Source organism: Bemisia tabaci, chromosome 10, assembly GCF_918797505.1.
Source record: "Bemisia tabaci chromosome 10, PGI_BMITA_v3".
Taxonomy (NCBI): domain Eukaryota; kingdom Metazoa; phylum Arthropoda; class Insecta; order Hemiptera; family Aleyrodidae; genus Bemisia; species Bemisia tabaci.
The window spans coordinates 2,924,806-2,946,688 of NC_092802.1; the positions used below are offsets into that span (position 1 = coordinate 2,924,806).

The window sequence follows — 21,883 nt, forward strand, 5'->3', positions numbered from 1 at the left end:
ACCTTAGTAATCGATTCTTTACCATAGGTTTAAATGGCGTAACAATCGATACATCGCAATTCACGCCACGCCACTGGGAACGACCGCACGAATGATGAGCAAGAGTCAGGTAAATAAAATTGCTCTCCGTAGTGAATGCTCCTCCGAGTCATCCGAACAGAGATTCCCCTTCATTTAGTAGATGCGCAATTTTACCTCTTCTGAATTCGAAATAGTTGTATCACACGTTTTGCCCCAACCAACTTTTCTACTCCTGCGTTAAAGTCTCTGAGTCAGCGTAGAAGGGACCAAGTTTCGTTTCATTGTTGTCAGGGTTGCCACAGAATTTAGAAAATGAATTCCCTGACATTTCGCTGATCTCCCTAACACATTTTGATGAAATTCCCTGACAACTGAAGATGTGACGGATGGTTAAGAAAGCATAATTGAAAACAGTTTCGTCATTTTCCTTGACATTTACCGGTTTACCCTGCCTTTTTAAAATTCCCTGAATGTGGCAACCCTGTGTTGTGGATAATTACAGAATCTGGAAGTTTCGTTGCTTGATAATTGTGACCGAATCCGTGAAAAGGGGCCTTATCATCCGGAATAAAATTTCCAAAACATTGGAGTTTGCGCAAGAAACGATCACGGGAGACGCCTGCAAAACTGGGGGAATACTCTAAGCATCACGCCCGATCGATCGGTCGTCGGATCGTGAACATTCTATTCTGCACCCCCTATCAAATCACTTCTAAACCTCAGTGTTTCTGCAAAATTGCGACATTTAAGTTTTGTTCATTAAACAACAACAAAAAAAACCCCGAATCTGTGTTTCCTGTCATCTTAAATGAATGATTACACAGCACAACAAATTTCGACTCATTGGACCTCAAAATTTTTTACTCTGATTGAACATTTTTGAACTTTTTGGCTTTTGATCTCACTGACGAGGTCTTTAACAAGACCCAAAATTATAGATCTCTCGCCGTGACCTTTACTTAATATTCTGATGCTAATTGCCTGAGCTGAACGCTCTTCCCCCTCAGTTATGTACTGCCGTACTGGTTATCCATTAGAGCTCAAAATTTTTGACTCCAATTAACAATTTTGGAACTTTTTGGTTTTGTTTTCAAAATAGTGTGGACCCAGCACTATATTTTGCCAACTTTTTACGCAGTTCGGGTCACGTTTTAAGGGTTTTTTTCTCTTTTTCTTTTCGTGATTCTAAAGAAAATGGTCGAAAAAATCACATTTTAGGGGTGGAGCTTATAAACTGCTGTTTCACAGATTTAAATCAAGTTTAGGAACTATTAATATACGCCTTCTGTAAGTAAATTTCACGCTCTTTTCAATGAGCATAACAGTTTTTTCTGAGATCATCGTGGCTGGAGGTATGAAGCAAAGTTTCTCCTAAAATCAGCAAAAATGCGCCTTTTTAAGCTAATTTTTGAAAAAAAAACGTTAATTTCACGATCAAAAAATTAAGTTAGAAAAAACGAAAGAGAATGATTACGGTAGGAAATTTTATGCTCTTTCCGCTGTTTTTTTTTTTTTTTTTTTTTTTTTTTTCTTTTTCTTTTTTTTCGTGAGATGACTCGTTGAGGAGATATTTGCAAAAATCTAATCGTGGGTTTTCTCAATTTTGAAAAATTCAAAATGGCGGCGCCCTGAGGACCAGCCAATTTTCCTGAAGTTAATATGGCCATTTTCGGGATTCTTCAGCACCTAGTAATCGAAAAAAATTGGTTTGGTTCGAGGGACCAGTGTTATCGATATTTCCCCATCTGAAACTGTTCTGAAGAATCGATTATTAAGGTGTCCGCTGTGAACACCCAGTATATCGATCTTTTTCCTGATTCCGATCTTTTTCTGGTGTCTTAATACCAGTGGCGTGGCTTGAATTGCGATGTATCGATTGTTACGCCCTTTAAACCTATGGTAAAGAATCGATTATTAAGGTGTTCGTTGCGAACACCCTGTATATCGATCTTTTTCCACATATTTAAAAGACAGATCAATCGATATATCGCAAAGCAAGCCACGCCACTGCCTTAACACGGCAGCATGAGTCACGGCCCCGAAGCCGGGTGCCGGCTGTCAGGTAGGCGTCTGCGTTACGAAATATCGGGATGCACCGGGCGTCGCAGACGGAAGATTGCGATATATCGATTGATCTGCCATTTGAACCCATGAAAAAGTATCGATTAACGGGGTGTAGGCAACGAACGCCTTAATAATCGATTCTTTACCACAGCTTCAAATGGGGAAACATCGATAATCGATCATTCACGCCTCGCCACTGGAGTTTCGATTCTTGGTCCTTATCGAATGACCTTGATCGATTAATAGCATTGCTAAGATGAAGATGTATCTATCGATGTTCTTCGATATCGATTAAACAATCGATCCCTGAGTGCATCAATGACCGCTCGGCATGAAACGGCATCGGATCTTACAGCACGACCATTCTCCGGCACTCGACCTTGATGCCAGCCTTCCAAGCAAAACTGTCACCACTGTGGTGAAGTTCGACGAAATACTTATGTTTTCAGTAAATCTGGCGGCTTCGCGGGTAAATTGCTCGATCGCTTTGAATGAACGGCAGCGCGTGGTTCCGAGGTGGGAGTTCGTTGACATAAATTGGCTCTTGTTTTCGAGCTGCGTTGAGCACGAGATCATTATTGGTATATTCCCGATGAACCAATAAACCCAATCCGCACTGGTAAAAATAAACACATTGGATCTAGAGTCCAGACTCTTGAATACATTGACAAGAAAAAGGACTCTTGATTCAATCAGATTTAAGCTTGAATCAAAAGGAAATCCGCTCAAATTAAGAGGCTTGGTTCTTGATTTAAGCTTAGATCTGATTGAATCAAGAGTATTTTTACTTGTCGATGTTTTTAAGAGTCTGGACTCTAGATCCAATGTGTTTTTTTTCCAGTGCGTGCTAGGAGAGAATGCAAAATGAACGTATGTGCGTGGTGCACGGTTGAAAATCGATGGCTGAAGTAGAAATATGCGTATCTGCAATAGAGAATTTGCAGGTGTCTGAAATTTGATGAATTTCGTGTTTAAATGGAAACTACCTACTAAGTGAACTGAACAGGAGGATACACTTGGTTCATGAATAGAACAAAGAAATTCATGTTCATTGTGGAGAAGATATGACAAAATGATCTGATCTGCTGAAATACATGTGTTTAAATGAGAAATTCCGCCAGAAGACGTCTTAAAATGGGACGTCTGATGACGTCTTAATAATCGTAAAATGGGGGAACCGAAATTTATTTTGGGGGAGCCCTTGGAAGTTTCTGCACCCCTACCAGACATACTGTATACGATCACGAGTTTTTTGGGGATGAAGAGAGAGCACCATCCTTCGGGAGGGTGCCTTAGCTGCAGAGAGAAATCAAAACATAAGGAGGCAAGACGACTAAAAGGCCGTGGTCGGCGTTGCATGAAGTAAGCAGTCATTATATCGGCGAGACGTCGTTTTTGTTTCGATACGAAACCTAATCTCGAGGCCGGGGGGCTAATGGAGCCGAAATCCAGATTCGAGATGGGACCATAAAATCAAAACGACTTTCGCTCTTTCTGAACCGACGCGCGACAGCGATGTCAGAAAAAACGGCTTAATTCCACGTCTCCGCTCACCTTGGGAATTAGTTTTGCAGCCGATAATTCTCCTCGATTCGAAATAAAGCCGCTTCGAACTAATGCGGACATTGGTTTGATGATCCAGAGCTGCTTATGATAAACCCTCGGTGAGTCGGTGCACATGTTTTCAATATTAATCAGGGTTTACGTCATAAAAATGGATTACATTTTGCAATGAGGAACCACTATCTCTGGCTCTCCTGTAAAATCACCTTTCTGCATACGGAAACCAATGGCATATCTGTTGTTTTGAAAGTGAGCCAGAAACAGTGGTTCCTTATTGCAAAATGTGGTCCGAATGGACGTATTTCTATCAAACGGAACTATGTGCATTGGGACGTGAGCCCTGTTAAGCATGTATTCTTATGGGTCTCAGGGCTCACGTCTTAATGCACATAGTTCCATTTGGCAGAGATACGTTCAAATGATCATTTCACACCTCGTCTTCATGTGAAATGCAATAGAGTGGACAGAAAAGACGACTGAGCTAGCGCGCAAAGGAAGAACGCCGTCTGTAAATTTGGGCGTTGCCAAAGTTCTCCTGATGTAAGACGAATTTTCCTGAAAAATTTGTGAATTTCGGTAAATTTTTCGGAGAGCTGTACTCACAATGCCCTCTAGGGTTTTTGAAAAGTTTCGGGAAAACGCTCAAAACTTTCCTAAACATAAATTTATGTCGGTGAAAATTAGCAGCATTCAAACGTTCTCACAGCCAAGTCCATGAACAAGTTCATAATCATAATCAAATCCATGAACATATTCATAATCATAATCAAGTCCATGAACATGTTCACAATCATAATCAAGTCCATGAACATGTTGGTTGAGAAACTTGTAGCAGAATGCTGAAATTCGTGCCTTGTCTAGTGGTCCATTGCAGGTGAAATTCTCTGAGAATTTCGCAAGATATCAACAATTTTTCTCGAAATTCACGTGTCATCTGGAGAAATACGACAGCACTCCAGTTTTCATACAGCACCTCTCCTTCGCTTGACAAAGTCGATGTCACTGATCGCGAGTTGCATGGCTCATCGCAAATCAGCTGATGCGACCATCAACCAGTTCATCGAACTTGAATGCTTCCGTGCAGTGGCGAGTGGGGGGATGGTCATCGGGTTTTTTGCTGTTTGGGACTTTCTCTCTCCCCGACTTCGCATTCGCTTCAAGGATGAGAAGAGGGGACTTTCATGAGTCATGAACTTGGAGGTCGGATTCCCCAACGATCGGAAACTCCAGGAACTTGATATCATTCAAGGTTTCCAGAGCTCAGAATCGCACGATTTGGACCGAAAGCGCCGCGCCGGCCGCTCAGTTTAGACCTCGTTCAATCAGTAATAGACACAAATTTTTAAGAGCAGCCCGAGACAATGATAACAGTGGAAAAACCCGAGATGTTTCGACTCAAAACTGAGTCATTTTCAGTCGGAAACGATAAAAATTTTGAAAAAAAAAAACGATGAAAAACCTGAGCCCTACATGGTGGTGGCCGGGATCTGAGAAAAAGAGCTGAGAAAAGGTTTTTTTTAAATTTTTATTGTTTCCGACTGAAAATGACTCAGTTTTGAGTCGAAACGTCTCGGGTTTTATTAATTGTGTATTTTTAGCCATGTTTCCCGTTTTTCCTCCTTGTTTTTTCCACTGTTCAGTCAGTGTTGATGAACCAATTCTAAGATTCACAATGAATAACTACTGCGAGGGTGGATTTTTAAGTAAGTTTATCAATTTAATACCTCGAGAACATTTTGTGTTAGAAAAAAAAAGCCTGGAGGCAGCAGAAGAGAACAAGTTTTTGACGCAGATTCTGACAATTTTTTAGCTAGCTCTGGAATGGCTTCCTAATTTTTAAGGGCATCTTTGAAATCCGCTTCAACGTGCTAAAGAACAGTTCCCCTCTGGAAAATACGTTGAAAGATTGAGGTTTGGAAATTCCCGCAAGTCGATGGGGCGACCGCGAGATTTTCGCGCAAAATCACAAATCGAGATGGCAAAACTTTCGCGAAAAATCACGAAGTTCCTTCGTTTAATTACAGAGCGCGGTCATAGCTGCGATATTTCCTCGCGTAATCTTTCTCGGAAAAATGTTGGCGGAGAAAAAGCTGTGAATTATCCCTGCCTCTCCTAACGCATTTTTGCTAAATAGTACTGAAAAATCAGGGATTTCCCCTTTTAAACTTATGTTAAATATTCACATTTTACACAATGACTTGGCAACCTCGCCTCAACGTAGTGCCTCGCGATCCTGCGATTCTGCACCCCTGGTTGAGGTTCGGGTTGGGCTGCGTAGCGGCAGCGGTCAGAAGGGGTCCTCCTGGTAGAATAAATCGAATGACGGCATAGCAATCCAACTCTGCCGTGCGAAGGAATAACGCCGCATGAACCTTCAGGCGTTGCCAAATTTCCTTAAATAGATCACGGATTTTCGGGAAAATTTATGAATATTTTTCCTCCAATTTTTCAGATAAGTTTGTTCGCAATTTCACCTTGAGTTCCTGAAAATTTCAAGGAAAAATATTCATAACTTTCCTAAAAATAAACATTTTGTCAAAGGAGATTTGGCAACTCTCAAATGTTCATACGGCGTTCTTCCTTAGCACGGCAGAACTGCTCTATAATCATACAGAGCGTCTCTGAATCATACGATCGATGTATTTATGACTAATTTCTGCAGGATATTCAATATCTGTTCCCTTCCGAGGAATCCTTGTGACCCAATCGCAAACCTTTCGTATCTTCTGACCTTGATAGAATTAGATTCAATTTTTACAATGGTACACTTTGCAGAAGAACCTGATTCCATCATTGACGTAAATATAGATCAGCCCAAGTCTGTGGTTGGGCGTCACACCGGAGGCAAGGTGCGAATCGTCGATATTTTCTCATTTGAAAATATGGTAAAGAATCGATTTTTAAGGTGTTTGTCACCAACACCCTATTAATCGATCCTTTCTCATAGGTTGAAATAACAAATTGTTCGATATATCGCAAAGCAAGACACGCCATTGATTAGCGCGTCAGCAACGATGACAGCGCGGGATTTCCCGAAGTTCACGGTTTCCCGGACGAAAGAACTTAAGTTCATTCCAAAGTTGCAAAGACTCAAATGACGCAATTTTTTGCAATTTTTCTTAGCACGCATTGGAAAAAAATACATTGGATCTAGAGTCCAAACTCTTAAAAACATCGACATGACAAAAATACTCTTGATGCAATCAAATTTAAGCTTAAATCAAGAACCAAGCCTCTTAATTTGAGCGGATGTCCTTTTGATTAGAGCTGAAATCTGATTGAATCAAGAGTATTTTTTCTTGTCAATGTTTTCAAGAGTCTGGACTCTAGATCCAATGTGTTTTTTTTTTTTTTTCCAGTGCGGTAGAATAGAATCCAAGTTCGATTCAAGTGTTTGCCTTAGGACGATGAAAACATACTTTAGAGAAAAATTCATCTGGTATTTTAGGACAAAACGAGTTAATTTTTGCGGGCTGGACTCGATCGAGATATCACTGTTTGTTTCAGGTCATTCCCACGGTGAGGACCTTCGACCGCCACACGGTGGATCTAGTCAATGAGGTCGGACATGAGATTTTTTACTAAAACTGCCAATTTTGATTTTTATTTCGTCTTATTTCAAATTTGAAGAGGTACTTCGGAAGGAAATCTCACGGGGAAACCAACGGAGCCACTTTCAGAACCTTAAAGTTTTGTATACACGGCGTTATAAGCGTTTAAAGTTTCCAAATTTTGTCCGACCTCTCCTAATTACTCGATCCACTGTGAGCTGGCGGCAGGTCGTCGCACTAAAGCCGCACATTCAAGAGCAATTAGGCGATGTTATCTTAGAAGCTTAAATTGAATACGAAAAAAAGGGAAAATTCACACGAATCTCAGGGGGGCCCAACACGGGATTTGACTCCAATTCAATACGTCCAGAAAGAACGTTACGCAAGTATCTAATTACAGTCCGAAATAAATGTATGAGTCGAACAAAGGCGTGACGTGAATTGCGATGTATCGATTGTTATGCCATTTAAACCTACACTGAAAAAACAGTAGTTAGCGTTGAGAACTAATTTGGTAAGTTCTCGCCAAGTAGAATCAAAATTAGGCTTCAGAACTAATTTATTGTATTGAAGCACCAATCAATTCGCTTCATACGCTGACTTGACTTTACTAGAGCGCGAACCAGAATTGGAAAACAGCACTAGCTGTAAAATTAGCGCTGTGGTAAGACAAATTCACCTTCGGGTCAAACTAATTCGCCCTCAACACTAACTGCCACATTGTCCGTTACATTTATTTAGTTTCGAAAAAGTGGCGTCGGTACAACAGCCTCAATCGCGTCAGCTCGTGAAAATCAATTAAAATGTGAAATTTCGGGCTCGTTTGACAATGTAAATACTCCCGGTATGATTTATAGTGTCCTCTCTTTCTTGAAAACGTTCGAAAGCAACATAAATAAACCTGTTAAGGTTAGAAATCGTCAGTTCGATTCAAAACGTAAACAAGCATGATATTCGTTGGAGTCGTCAATCTTCTATATTGAATTGCGATTAAAGCGTTCCGCGTTCAGTTTATATTTTACGAAAATCTGTGAACTTACTGCTTACTTCTATAGTTCGTGTTCTCCCGTAATTTCAAAAGAATATCTCAAGTATTCGGACGAGATATGTTTATTCAGTGTGAACATTCGCTACCGTTTCATGTGTGAGTGTGTGTCTCTCTAAAGGATAATTCTGTCTACTTGCACATACCTATGGGATATTCCTTTCGTCTGTCGTTCATTTGGAACCGGTCAGTTGATTTTTACCTCTCATCTTTTAAGAAATCTTCTTTTCCTGAAAGTATTGTCCAGTTATCATTCGCTAAGCCGTTTTCTCCTCTCTCAGTTTTGAGGTTAGGTTGACCCAACCCTACCGAATGCGAATTAGAGTAGCGGAATTAGTTTCCAGCACTAATAGTGGTTAGTGTCCAAAAATCATGTGTGTCCAAATCACACAATTTGAGTTAGTGTATAGAAACCATTTTTAGTCATCTGACGCTAACTCATTTTTTTCAGTGTATGGTAAAGAATCGATTATTAAGGTGTTCGCTGCGAACACCCTGTTTATCGATCCTTTTCCATGGGTTTAAATGGCATAATAATCGATATATCGCAAAGCACGCCACGCCACTGGAGTCGAAGGCATATAGTCACATCCGGAATTTGTGTTTGATGCCTAGGCAAATAGTTAAATATTCTTACTTGGACTGAAATTCTCATTATTTTCCTGACTGTAGACAAAATAATTCTCTGATCATGTGGAAATGAATTCCCTTCAAAAACTTGTTCCATAGGATTATAAATACGTTTTTTCCAGTTCTTGAATTGAAACATACCTCAAAACATGCAGCGTTTCGTTAAATAAAAAATTTTCACAATTTGAACAATTGAAAAATTATGGGGAGCATTTCTGGACGGGAAATAAAATGACAGTTTGTACTTTGACGGATTTTCAGTCTCCAAATATTGAAAATTAGAGAGGTATTCGTGAAAAAATAAGAAACCTCGCAAACATTGATTCGAGTATCTGCCAAGGCATTTGATAAAATGCCTAATTCGACTTTTTGCCTCCGATATATACACTAGGGTGGCCCACAAAAAATGAATTTCGGAAATTTATAGCCGTAACCCCCTAAATCGGTTGCAGCATGTTCAAAAACACAGAAAATGAAATTTGGGGTCAATCGGACAAAATTAACCTGACGCGCAGTCGCCATTTATCCCCGCAAAAATAGCTAATTTTTACTGTTTTTCAGTAATTTTTCGCTCCCAAAAAATGAAGTCTGAGGGGTCTGCAAATTAAACAGAGGGCAAAATTAGTTCATAAACTACATCCTAGTGAAGTTTGGGATCCCTTCAATGCTTTTGACCCGACGCTCGGTTGCCATTTTCACGCATGAAAATAGCGAATTTTTGACTGTTTTTGATTATTTTTCCCTCTCGATAAATTAACGTTACAGATGCCTAAATTGTAATCAGAGTGTGAAATTAGTAGGTAACATGCTCCCAATGCTTCCCTTCTGATAATTTTGACACGCTGCGACGTTGCCATTTTTCTGAGCAAAATCGTGAATTTCGACTTATTTCAATATCATCTCTCTAGACCTTAAAAAAACTCAGGAGCCATCGACAAAGTGCGCTAAAACACGGTGATTATACCATGAGTATCTTTTTTGAAATCGGCGTGAAGTTACCACTTGGCAAACAGTGGTTGACGGTAATAGTCAATTTTCACACGTTAATGCGCCTTCAATTACATTGGATACTGTGCAATACTTTCGTGGTGGAATAGTTGCATTGGCACCTACAAACCTAACAGGGATTCTTCACTCATTGCGCAATGAATGCAGTATCCCTGTTAGGTTTGTAGGCGCCAATGCAACTATTCCACCACGAAAGTATTGCACGGTATCAAATGTAATTGAATGCACACTAACGTATGAAACTTGACTGTTACCGTCATGGTGTCAGGAGGTATTTTTTAACGAGGAACTTGAATCTCAACTCAATTTTTTAAAATTCAAAAATCCAAAAAGGCAGAAATTGCCAAAAATGTTATCTTGGTCTTAACTTTGGAAATCTAAGACGGTTGACTGCCTGACCGGTCAGGCAGTAAGGTAACTTCACGCCGAGTAAAACATTTTACAGGGTCCAAATTTTCAAAGAAGATACTCATGGTATAATCACCGTGTTTTAGCGCACTTTTTTGACGGCTCCTGAGTTTTTTTTTTTTTTTTTAGGTCTAGAGAGATGATATTGAAATAAGGCAAAATTCACGATTTTGCCCAGAAAAATGGCAACGTCGCAGCGTGTCAAAATTATCAGAAAGGAAGCATTGGGAGCATCTTAGCTACTAATTTCACACTCTGATTACAATTTAGGCATCTGTAACGTTAATTTATATCGAGAAGGAAAAATCATCAAAAACAGTAAAAAATTCGCTATTTTCATGCGTGAAAATGGCAACCAAAATTGAGGTCAAAATTGAGGTCAATAGTATGAGTCAATTGGACGTATTTCTACCAAACGGAACTATGTACGTACATTATGACGTGAGCCCCGTTGTATATGCATATATTCTTTTGGGTCTCAAGGCTCATGTCTTAATATTAATAGTTCCGTTTGGCAGAAATACGTGCAATTTTGCTAACTAGGAAAGGAAGGACGAATGTCCATTCTGCTGTGCTAAGGAAGAACGCCGTATGAACATTCAAGAGTTGCCAAATTTCCTGAGAGGAAAGATTCATTTTTTAGGAACGAATACTTTTACGTTATGAATACTTTTTTTTCCCTTGGAATATTCAGAAAGTTTAGGGCATATTATGAATATAATTATCTAAGAAATTGGAAGCAAAATATTCAAAATCCTTCCTGAAAATTAGTGATTTGTCACAGGAAGTTTGGCAACGCCTGAAGGTTCATACGGCGTTCTCCCTTAGCACGGCAGCACTGTGGGGGTCTGCAACTGTTAAAAAAAGATATTTAAAGAGCAAGTTTGGTAAAAGCGCTCGATCGTTAGATGCGCTCACCCCAAAAATATGGTATCCTGTCAAAAACTCAATTTGTGAAGATTTTGCATTTCTTCAGGCCTTTCCTGAAATAGGTAACCCTTTCAATTAATTATTATGGTTGATGTCGACGGAAATATTTGGACCGCGTTAAACAGAAAGGAACCAAGCCACATCAGCTATTGCCAAATTTGATTGGGCAATTTAATTTTTTACATGTAGACGGTTGTGCGGATTTTGTACAAATTTCAGTGGATTTTCTCCATAGTAGGTACGAAGCGAATGCCCTAAAATTTTCAAAAAAATCCGCACAAACGCTCTCTCGTAAAAAAATTAAATTCTGATTAACTTTGGCAATATCTGATGTGGCTTGGTTCCTTTCTGTTTAACGCGGTCCATTTCATTTCATTCTTATAGGTTGAAGATACGTGCAGATAGAAGACACCCCGGCAATTTTCTAACATTTCCCAGTCCTAAAAAATTCCAGTGGCAGATTCAAGAGCAAGCTTTAACAAACTCCTCAGTGTCAATCCATTAGCTAGAAAATCCCTCTGGATGCTCCTGCTGGGACTGAAGGGTGTGTTATGAGGACGCGACGGCGGCGCATAGCAGGCATTCCTCAACTCCATCTCATGGTTTTAAACTGCCGCAGCAAGTGGATCCCATTGTTTTACTCATGATCGCCACTTGCATTGTTACCGCTGCGCTGCTGCTCCTGCCCGCCTTCCAGTCTTATCATGTCCCACGATCAGCTTCCATCTGGGCCACCCGCGCCCCGCCGCGGACACTGACCAATCTCCAGCTGCCAAGTCGCAGGCTTAAAAAAAATCATCACCTTCTCTAGCACCAAGAACAAGATATTTTAGACGAAGGGTGGTTTTCGGGTCGCTACGCTGCCGTGCTAACAGGGTGTCTACTATAAGAGGCGGGCCAAAAATCAGATCAGGGCCAAAAATAAGGTACTTTTTCAGTAAATTCCCAAAAGATTCAGTACTTCCTCAATAGAAAAATTCCGTACTTTTTCAGTACCTCCGTTTTACGAAATTCGAAAATTTTCAAAAATTTAAATTTTTCGCTGAAATTGCGACCTAAAGGCCCAAAAAATGAAAACAATTCCGGACCAAAAACTTTTATTGGAAAATTGTCTCATTTCAATGTTTCGTTCAGGCTACATTTAATCAAAATACCTACCTGAGTTTCCCCAAAATTGGTTGTACGTTTTTGACAGACTTTTGGGGCTTTTGGTGACGTTTGGTTCTATCCCTTTTGTAGAACTATATTCTAAGTATATAGAAACTATCTATGATCTACAATCTATAATAATCTATATTTATCCAGACAAACGGTGTCATTTGGAGCCGATTATTGATAATGGATTTAAATTGCGACGAAAAGCCATGTATTGCAAACTTGTTCGAGCTCCCGCTGGTCTACGTTCTATTCTGCCGTGCTTAGGAAAAACGCCGTATGAACCTTCAGGCGTTGCCGAATTTCTTTCGATAAATCACAAACTTTTGGAGAAATTTGTAAATATTTTTCCTCCAATTTTTCAGACAATTTTGATAGCAATTTCAAGTAAAGTTCCTGAAAATTTCGAGGAAAAATATTCATTGCTTTCCTCAAAAATAAACATTTTATCGGAGGAAATTTGGCAACTCTCGAATGTTCATACGGCGTTTTTTCTTAGCACGGCAGTATTGTTCTCTGCATGTTTGAGTTAAAGTTCGGAAAAGCTTAAGCGCTATGAAGCACCCGTCAAAACCGTTTAACTTCACGCTAGCTTACGATATCGTGTCGCGCATTGCCCAATAATTACCGGGGAATTTTCCTGGATTTTTCCGATCACAGAGGGAAAACTTCGGTGTTGACTCGAAGAATTAAATCTGCGAAACCTAGATCTACTTATAAAACACAGGGCGACCTTCGCGCCGATTCCCGACTTCACAAACAAGATGACCCGATTCTTCAGGACAATTACTTATCTGTACAGGAAAATACTATGACCGTGAAAGTTCAACAACCTAGCTGTTAGTGTGGTGTGGCGTTTTGTGCGATAAATCGATTGGTCTACCATCTGAACCTATGAAAAATTATCGATGAACAGGGGTTCGCAACAAACACCTTAATAATCGATTCTTTACCATAACTCCAAAAGGGGAAATATCGATAATCGATCATTTACGCCACTGCTACCAGTAAAAAATGAATGAATCTAACGAGTCTCGCTGAAAGGGAAAAACAAGTGGGAGAATATGAAGTATTTCTGCCACACGAAACCATGTGCATCATGACGTGAGCCCTGTTATGCATATATTCTTATGGGTCTCAGGGCTCACGTCTCAATGCACACAGTTCCGTTTGACAGAAATACATCCAATAGTTGTTACATATGAGCTATTGAGTATCGTCTATCGATGTTGAAATTACAAAGTCGCGTATTTTGGTTTGAAACGTTGCGCATTTCCGGTTACATTATATTCCTTGCTGAGGAATAACTAATCCTCGATATTAAACAATATTTCATATCGACAGTGAATCTCCCAAACCACGTATCTCGTTTGTTGTATTAAAAAATCTCACTTCTTACACTGGAAAAAAAAACACATTGGATCTAGAGTCCAGACTCTTAAAAACATCGACAAGAAAAATACTCTTGATTCAATCAGATTTAAGCTTAAATCGAGAACCAAGCCTCTTAATTTGAGCGGATTTCCTTTTGATTTAAGCTTAAATCTGATTGAATCAAGAGTCCTTTTTCTTGTCAATGTTTTCAAGAGTCTGGACTCTGGATCCAATGTGTTTTTTTTCCAGTGTACTTCATTTATTTTTTATTTTATAAAGGAGACCTGATCAAAATCATTACTTGAATTTTTTATAGAATTTACTTGATGCAGAGAAGAGCAATCACGGAAGTTTTTAAGCATTCACGTCGACCGTTTCTCCATTTAAAAATGAAGTACAACAGGAAGTCTGCCTCATCGAAAACCGAGATGCGTGGTTTCAAAGTTTCACCATTGATGTGGTTTTCCTTATATTAGCTCTTTTAAAAAAAATTCCTAGAATTTTGGAGAAAACTATTCAGTGGTGTTCTTTTTAAAAAACTCTAGTAGGTACCTATGGATAAAAAGTATGAAATTAACACTGCATTCTAAGTGGGTGCTATCTTAGTTTTACCGTCAATATCTACGGTGATGCTGTCAAACGAAATATGTCATTTGCGGTGTTTCAAAATCTCCGCTCTTATTTTATTTTTGACGGAAAATAACTACTTAAACCTCATTTCTACAAGTTTTAACGTGATTTTCTTCGCACAGAGGAGAAAAATCACAATCATAATGCGTTGAAGGCACAACCATCATAAAATTGTGTTCGTCACAACGAGGGCGTGAGATATGAATCCATGAAAGATATTTCATCATGCGGCAAACAAGTTCCGTTGTCACAGGTGACAGAGAAACTTTTGGTGCCACGGCAAACATTTTTCTTGATGCAATGATTTGTTTCCATGTCATGCCATGTACTTTAACCCATGGTTGCAAATACTTCTCGACAACTCGAATAGGCGACAATTTCGTCAAAAAAAAAATAAATAAAAAAAAACCCCGAACGGGTGGGTTGCGATTGGTCGTGTGTGAAAATGCGGAGGTTCCAAAAATGTTTTTCTACAGACGAGAAAATATTTACAATCGCAATTTTTTTAAAGAAAAATTACTGTAAAAATCACGTTTTTTACTTACGTCAAATCACCGTAGAAATCACACTTTCCGTAAAATCGCGGTAAAAATCACGCGTTTGCTGCAAAATCGCGGCAATCTATGCGTACAGAGCCATATGAAAGTCATCTTTGTGAATTTTTTTAGGAAAAGAGGGTTTTTAAAATGGGAAGACATTTTGAAAAAAAGGGATTGCTTAGACCTTTCTACATCCCTACAATGCTGCCGTGCTAAGGAAGAATGCCGTATGAGCCTTCAGACGCTGCCAAGTTTCCGTCAATAAAAACCGAATTTACTGGAAAAATTGTGAATGTTTTTCCCCAGAATGTTCAGACAATTTTGAACGAAATTTAATCTAAAATATCTGAAAATTTCAAAGAAAAATGTGCGTAAATGTCGTCAAAAATACACGTCTTTCCAAGGGAAATTCGGCAACTCTCGAATGTTCGTACGGCGTTCTTCCTTAGCACAGCAGAATAAATGTAACTATCTCGACAAGAAAATAATTCCGTTGCGTGATATTAAATCGAGGGTGTGGGTTCGATCGACATGAACTCATCGAAAAATAAAAACGTGAATCGATCGATTTCGATGCAAGGGTTTGTCTATCGACCCGATTCACAGGCATGTCGATCGATTCAAGAGTTTTTAATTCTCGAATTGACACCGGGTTTCTGATAGTTTGTCGATCGAATTGCTGTCAATCGGTTTACGTCGATCGATTCACGTTTTTATTATTCGATCAATTCACGTCGATCGAATCCATATGCATACCCTCCGTATTAAATCTGGTCTTTCTCAGTGGCATGTACCACATATGGACTGCCCTCTGGAAAAGAAAAACACATTGGATCTAGAGTCCAGACTCTTAAAAACATCGACAAGAAAAAATACTCTTGCTTCAACCAGATTTAAGCTTAAATCAAGAACCAAGCCTCTTAATTGGAGCGGATTTCCTTTTGATTCAAGCAAAAATCCGATTGAATCAAGAGTATTTTTTCTTGTCAATGTTTTTAAGAGTCTGGACTCTAGATCCAGTGTGGTTTTTTTTCCAGTGAATTTTGCAATTCGGAACTATAAATTCTGGCTCTTCTGTAAAAACACTTGTATGCATAGGAGAACTAATGGCATATACTTTGTTTTTAAATCGGGCTAGAATTTATGGTTCCAAATTGCAAAATGTAGAGCATATCATGTGCGAATGTAGGTATTTCAGGACGGGCGCACGGACTCACCAGGTAAAAAATAAACTTATTTTTCTACTCAGAACAGTATCTCTAATTTTAAGAGGCATTGTTAACTGAAAGCTCCGATTGTAAAATCGGATTCACTGAACACAATGATGCCGGCACGAGAAAAATTGTCCATTGAAACGCGGCACAAGGGTTCTTATCGCGAATTTGGCATTATAAGAGCGGTGGATAAGTACATGGTAAAATAACACTCGACTCACAAAAGATTAGGAGCACGTGCTTATCAACCTTATCATTCACAGACACCGAATATGAGGAGAACAATAATTGTCACCCCATACACTTGAAAAGTGCTTTGAGAAAACACACCGTACTTCATTCATCATTTTTCCATGAGCACTAGAGCTTGAAATTTTTTTAGAGACTTCAGTATAAATTGATACCTAAAAAAGTCCCACACTGGAAAAAAAACACATTGGATCTAGAGTCCCGACTCTTGAAAACATTAACAAGAAAAAATACTCTTGATTCGATCGGATTTTTGCTTGAATCAAAACGAAATCCGCTTAAATTAAGAGGCTTGGTTCTTGATTTAAGCTAGATTCTAATTGAATCAAGAGTACTTTTTCTTGTCGATGTTTTTAAGAGTCTGGACTCTAGATCCAATGTGTTTTTTTTTTTTTTTTTTTTTTTCCAGTGCAACATGAATCTCAAGACAATAAAGTTGTTTCTCGATCAAACCTTTTTTTGTGGGAAGGCCCACGTGCTTTGCAGGAAGTAATAGAGCGAGCTTTTACGTGGAGCAAGGTTACAATGATTTGATTAGTCTCTATAAGTTATGAGACATCGAGGATTCCATGCTGTGGTGGTAACGAGGAACACCGTATACATGTTCGAGATTTGCCAAATTACCTCGAATAAAACAGGTATTTGTTTGGAAAGTTTTGAATGGTTATCCTTGGAAGTTTCAGATCTTTTGAATTAAGTAAATCGCGAACAAAATTGCCGGAAATATTTTAAGAAAATTTCACAATTTTCCCCGTTGAATTTGACTTTTCTGGAGGGAAATATCTGAAGGCTCCTACGGCGTTTATCTTAAGCCGTGCTAAGGAAAAACGCCGTGTGAACATTCGAGAGTTACCAAATTTCCTTCGATAAAACGTTCATTTTTGAGGAAAGTTATGAATATGTTTCCTTTAAATTTTCAGAATCTAGTTGTGAACTGAATCATCCGAAAAATTGGGAGGAAAATATTGATAAAACCAGGAAATTCGCATTTTATGAAGGGAAATTTGGCAACGCCCGAAGGCTCCTACGGCGTTTATCCTAAGCTGTTGTGCTAAGGAAAAACGCCGTGTGAACATTCGAGAGTTACCAAGTTTCCTTCGATAAAACGTTCATTTTAAAGGAAAGTTATTAATATTTTTCCTATACATTTTCAGAATCTTTAGGTAAAATTGTGAACTGAATTATCCGAAAAATTGGTAGGAAAATATTGATAAAACCAGGAAATTCGCATTTTATGAAGGGAAATTTGGCAACGCCCGGAGGCTCATACGGCGTTTTTCCTTAGCACGGCAGTAAGCACTGCAGCGTGTCTGACCTGGCCTGCATGTCAAGTTACATGGTGACCAGGGCAGAAACGAGCACCTACCTACGGCACGGAAATTCAAAGGCTGATGTCATTAACTTTTGGCGTGGAGATTAAACTGATACCAGGAAAGGCTCAACTGTTATCAGCAGAATTTTTACTTAGGTAGGTACCTGTACCTACTTACGTCATTCTCAGCACAATTTTAACTGATTTTTTCACGAATAATGCAAGTTTTGTACGGCGTTTCCACGAGTGTATCACTCATAAAACCTTTGAGGTACTAAATTTTAAAACAAATTCGTATGCTTCAATTGGACCGCATTTTGCAATTTGGAACTATAAATTCTAGCCCGGTTTAAAAACAACGTATGTGCCATTAGTTTCCCTATGCACATAAGTGTTTTTTCAGATAAGCCAGAATTTATAGTTCCAAATTGCAAAATGCCGTCCAATTGTACCTAAAATTTGAAAGAGAGAGAGGAAAATTCACCCTAAAAGTCGTCATTGAGGTACTGGAATAGAAGTTTTCCAGTGTCAACACATGTTGTCTTTCTAGTAGTATACCAGATAAGACCCATAATCGCACCTAGGTGCAGAAAAAGTGAAAACCAAAAGTCAGAGATTATAATCCAAGTAATCCAAAAGTAAGAGGTGAGTACATCCTAGAAGACGTATTATTTTCGAAGTTAACCTAGAAGGACACCCGCAATCACCTGATCCTCGTGAGTGTACTATCTCACAACTCATGCTAAACAACTGTCGTAGGCATACTCACATATGAGCGGAGAATAAGTTTAAATCCAACTGGAAGCGGGTTAAATCCAAGTAGTAATCCAAAAGTGAGAGGTTATAACACACACGACACGCACAGGCACCGCGACACGAAGATTCCGCTCGGAGCGAAGAGTGAACGCAGACTGGCGGCCGCGACGAGGGAATGGGGAGGGGTTGAGCACCGCCGCGCCGCGCGGCAAGAGGGGGGGGGGATCCGAGAGCAACAAGTCGGCCGGTTGAATCACCATCGCAGGTGTCGCGAGGGGGAGAGGGGGCATGGTGGTCGGCCGCGAGGGGGGGGGGGGGGGTTTCTTGAGATGGAGATGGTGTGTGTGGTGCGCGTCAAGGTGGACGTTGTTGCCCTTCGGGTGCGGGTAATGGTCGCATTTCCAGCGAGGATGTAATGGGGGTATAGTGGGGTTCGTCTGGTGGGGAATATGGGCACCCGCGGATGGGGGGTCAATGGTTTCGTATCGGGGGAGGACGTGTCGGGGGATTTACCCTGTGAGAGTGTTTTTTTTTAAAAAAAATATGTATAATTAGACTCGGGGATTCCCCGTGACGGTATGACGGCATCATGCTATCACCAAGTTCCCATTCTGTGATGTGCACTTATTCAGAGACGCAAAATTTCATGAACTTTGTTTAAGGTGATTCGTCAAGCGCAAGTGACGTGGTCGAACTGGCACGCGATATATCGCATCTCTTAGGTAAAAAATCTCGGCAGATTTTGAATTTTCAGCAAAAAAAGGACGATAGCCCCTGCGCATGAGCCTAAAGAATCATTCTAAACCCAAAAATCGGTAAAATTCAGAGAAATGAAAGCAGAGTAGGGTTTGGAAAGAAACCTCGCATTCGATACAGAAATCGATAGCTGAATCGAATGCGAGGTTTTTTCCCAAGCACTATTCTGCTTTCATTTCTCTGAATTTTGCCGATTTTTGGGTTTAGAATGATTCTTTAGGCTCATGCGCAGAGGCTATCGTCCTTTTTTTTTTGCTGAAAATTTAAAATCTGCCTAGATTTTTTACCTAAAAGATGCGATAAATCGCATGCCAGTTCGACCACTTCTTTTGAGCTTGACGAATCACCTTAAAACTTTTACAGTTGAGTCAGTATGTTCCCATCCCGCGATGTGCACCTGTCCAGAAACGCAAAAATTCGTGCAACTTCATAAAGTGAAATTTCCTGAAATTTGTTTGAAAACTTTTACAGTTGACTCAGTATGTCATGAAACGCAGAGAGACATTTAAATCTGAATTTCGAAATTTCTAAAGAAAATTAAAACCGCGAGTCTTTCGAAGTTTTATTTTCTGATCGAATTCTCGAATTTTTGCGAGTCGCTATCGCGTCACGCAGTCTCTGGGAGATCGTCAAAATTTCAAGAAAATGAAATCTCACATTACAGCAAAATAAAATTTCCTGAAATTTAACTTTGCGTCTTGATTATCCTGATTGTTATCTGTTGCGAAATAAAATTTCTTCCGCGAAAAGAATTTTAAGTATTTTTTCTGTTATTTATTTTTAATTTACTGTTTTAGAATCTTCATTACTTCTTCGGTTAGTAGGGTTTAAATTGGGTGTAAGAAGCACACGCGTAGCTAGGTCATTCTGCTGGGGGGTGGGTCTGGCCCCCGGAAAAATTTTGAAATTTTAACTCTATTGGAGCGCATTTCGAGGCACTTGTGGCGCTAATCTTCCTTCAATTTCTGCCTAAAAATCACCCAGTTTTATGCATTTTAAGGTTAAAATACTTTGAAATTGTTGCATTCAACAGGTTATACTATTTATAGGCATATGTTAGGCATGGTTGACTAACATACTGAATACATATATACATACTAACATACTACATGTTTACTATTTGCCGGAATATTTACTTTCTATTTAAGGCGCATGAAAAATGCAAAAATTGAAAGGTAAAGAAGAAAAAGAAAACACTGTTTGTAATGCTTCTTTTGATGGTATCATCTTGCTGCGTGCAGTAAAATGAGTAAACTAACAATGTGTTGCGTTCAGTTAGCTTAGGTCACGCAATTAAACTAACCTCCCGGAAAAACGAGAAGTATAGCCAGATTTGAAGGCGTTCAAAGCGTCCGGTTGGGTCACGCAACTAAACTAACTTCCCGGCAAAGCGGGAGGTATCGCCAGATTTGAAGGCGTTCTAAGCGTTCGGTTGGGTCACGCAACTAAACTAACCTCTCGGTAAAGCGGGAGGTATCGCCAGATTTGAAGGCGTTCTATGCGTTCGGTTGGGTCACGCAACTAAACTAACCTCCCGGCAAAGCGGGAAGTATCGCCAGATTTGAAGGTGTTCTAAGCGTTCAGTTGGGTAAACTACCCTCCCGATAAAGCGGGATGTATAGCCAGTATTTGAAGGCTCTCCCGGCGTTCACAAACTAACAGTTAACTACGCGCTCAGTAAAACTTGCCAGGTTCCAAAAGATTTTCAGGCAGAACTAACATTTATTTCAGTCATACATATATAAGATTAAGCAGACGACTGCGATGTGAGCCTTATAAATGCATTATATCTTTTGCACCAAGGAACTAAAAGTTCTGGCTCGTCCAAAAAAAGCACCTATCTGCACCTATCTATCCCCTCTGCAAGAGACTAGTAAGAAGACATCTGAATGTATCCGAACTGCACCTGGCAAAAGATACGATTACCCGGGTGGAGAAGGGTCAGTAATACTGCCCTGCCAAGTACTATGGCCTTCGCATGGGCTTTTGAATGTTGTAAAATAATGATAAAACTTAAATAATATCTCCAATAATGTATTTATTTCCGAGGAAAGATATGAAATTTTTCCCTGACATTTTCAGGTACATAGGATCAAACTGCCGTTGATATTTCTTGAAACATTGAAAGATTTTCAGAAAAATTGTATTTTACGAAAGAGAATTTGATATTGTCTGAAGGGTTTTGGTGCGTTTTATACTTCTTCCTTAGCACGGCAACATTCTGCCGTGATAAGGAGACACGCCGCGCCGTCTGAGGAACTAAGTGCTGGTAAATTCTCTCTGATAAAATTCGAATTTTGAAGGAAAAAAAAAAAGAAAAAAATGAATATTTTCTCTTGAAGTCGTTGTAGAATTTAATTAGCAATTCATATCATTGCCAGGGTTTCCAAAAATATTAATCTCCTTAAAATGTTGCGAAAATTTAAAGAAAATCCGCTTCAATTTAGGAGCGAGGCCCTCGCTTCCAGCAAAAATCCGATTGAGTCAATACGATCTGTTCTTGTCAAATAGACCTTGGATCTGAGAGACTTTTTCCAGAGTAACGTGAGGATTTCAGATAGGCATATTATTCACTTTCCTGTATAACTATTCGTCATTCGAAGCAGGTTTGTTGCCTATGTAGTGAAATTGAAGGAGAATCTCAAGTGTTGTACACATGTCATTCGGTTTACGTTTTT

At 39.5% G+C, this 21,883-nt stretch overlaps 1 protein-coding gene across 1 annotated transcript in view; it reads right to left on the reverse strand.

The window, feature by feature from the left end:
* LOC109035107 (putative ferric-chelate reductase 1 homolog) overlaps positions 1-18,619 on the reverse strand; it is a 170,740-nt gene extending 152,121 nt beyond the window's left edge. The window contains exon 1 of the mRNA XM_072305450.1: positions 18,463-18,619. The gene's annotated coding sequence lies outside the window, so the exon portion shown is untranslated. The remainder of the gene's footprint in view (positions 1-18,462) is intronic.
* Positions 18,620-21,883: the final 3,264 nt, after the last annotated feature.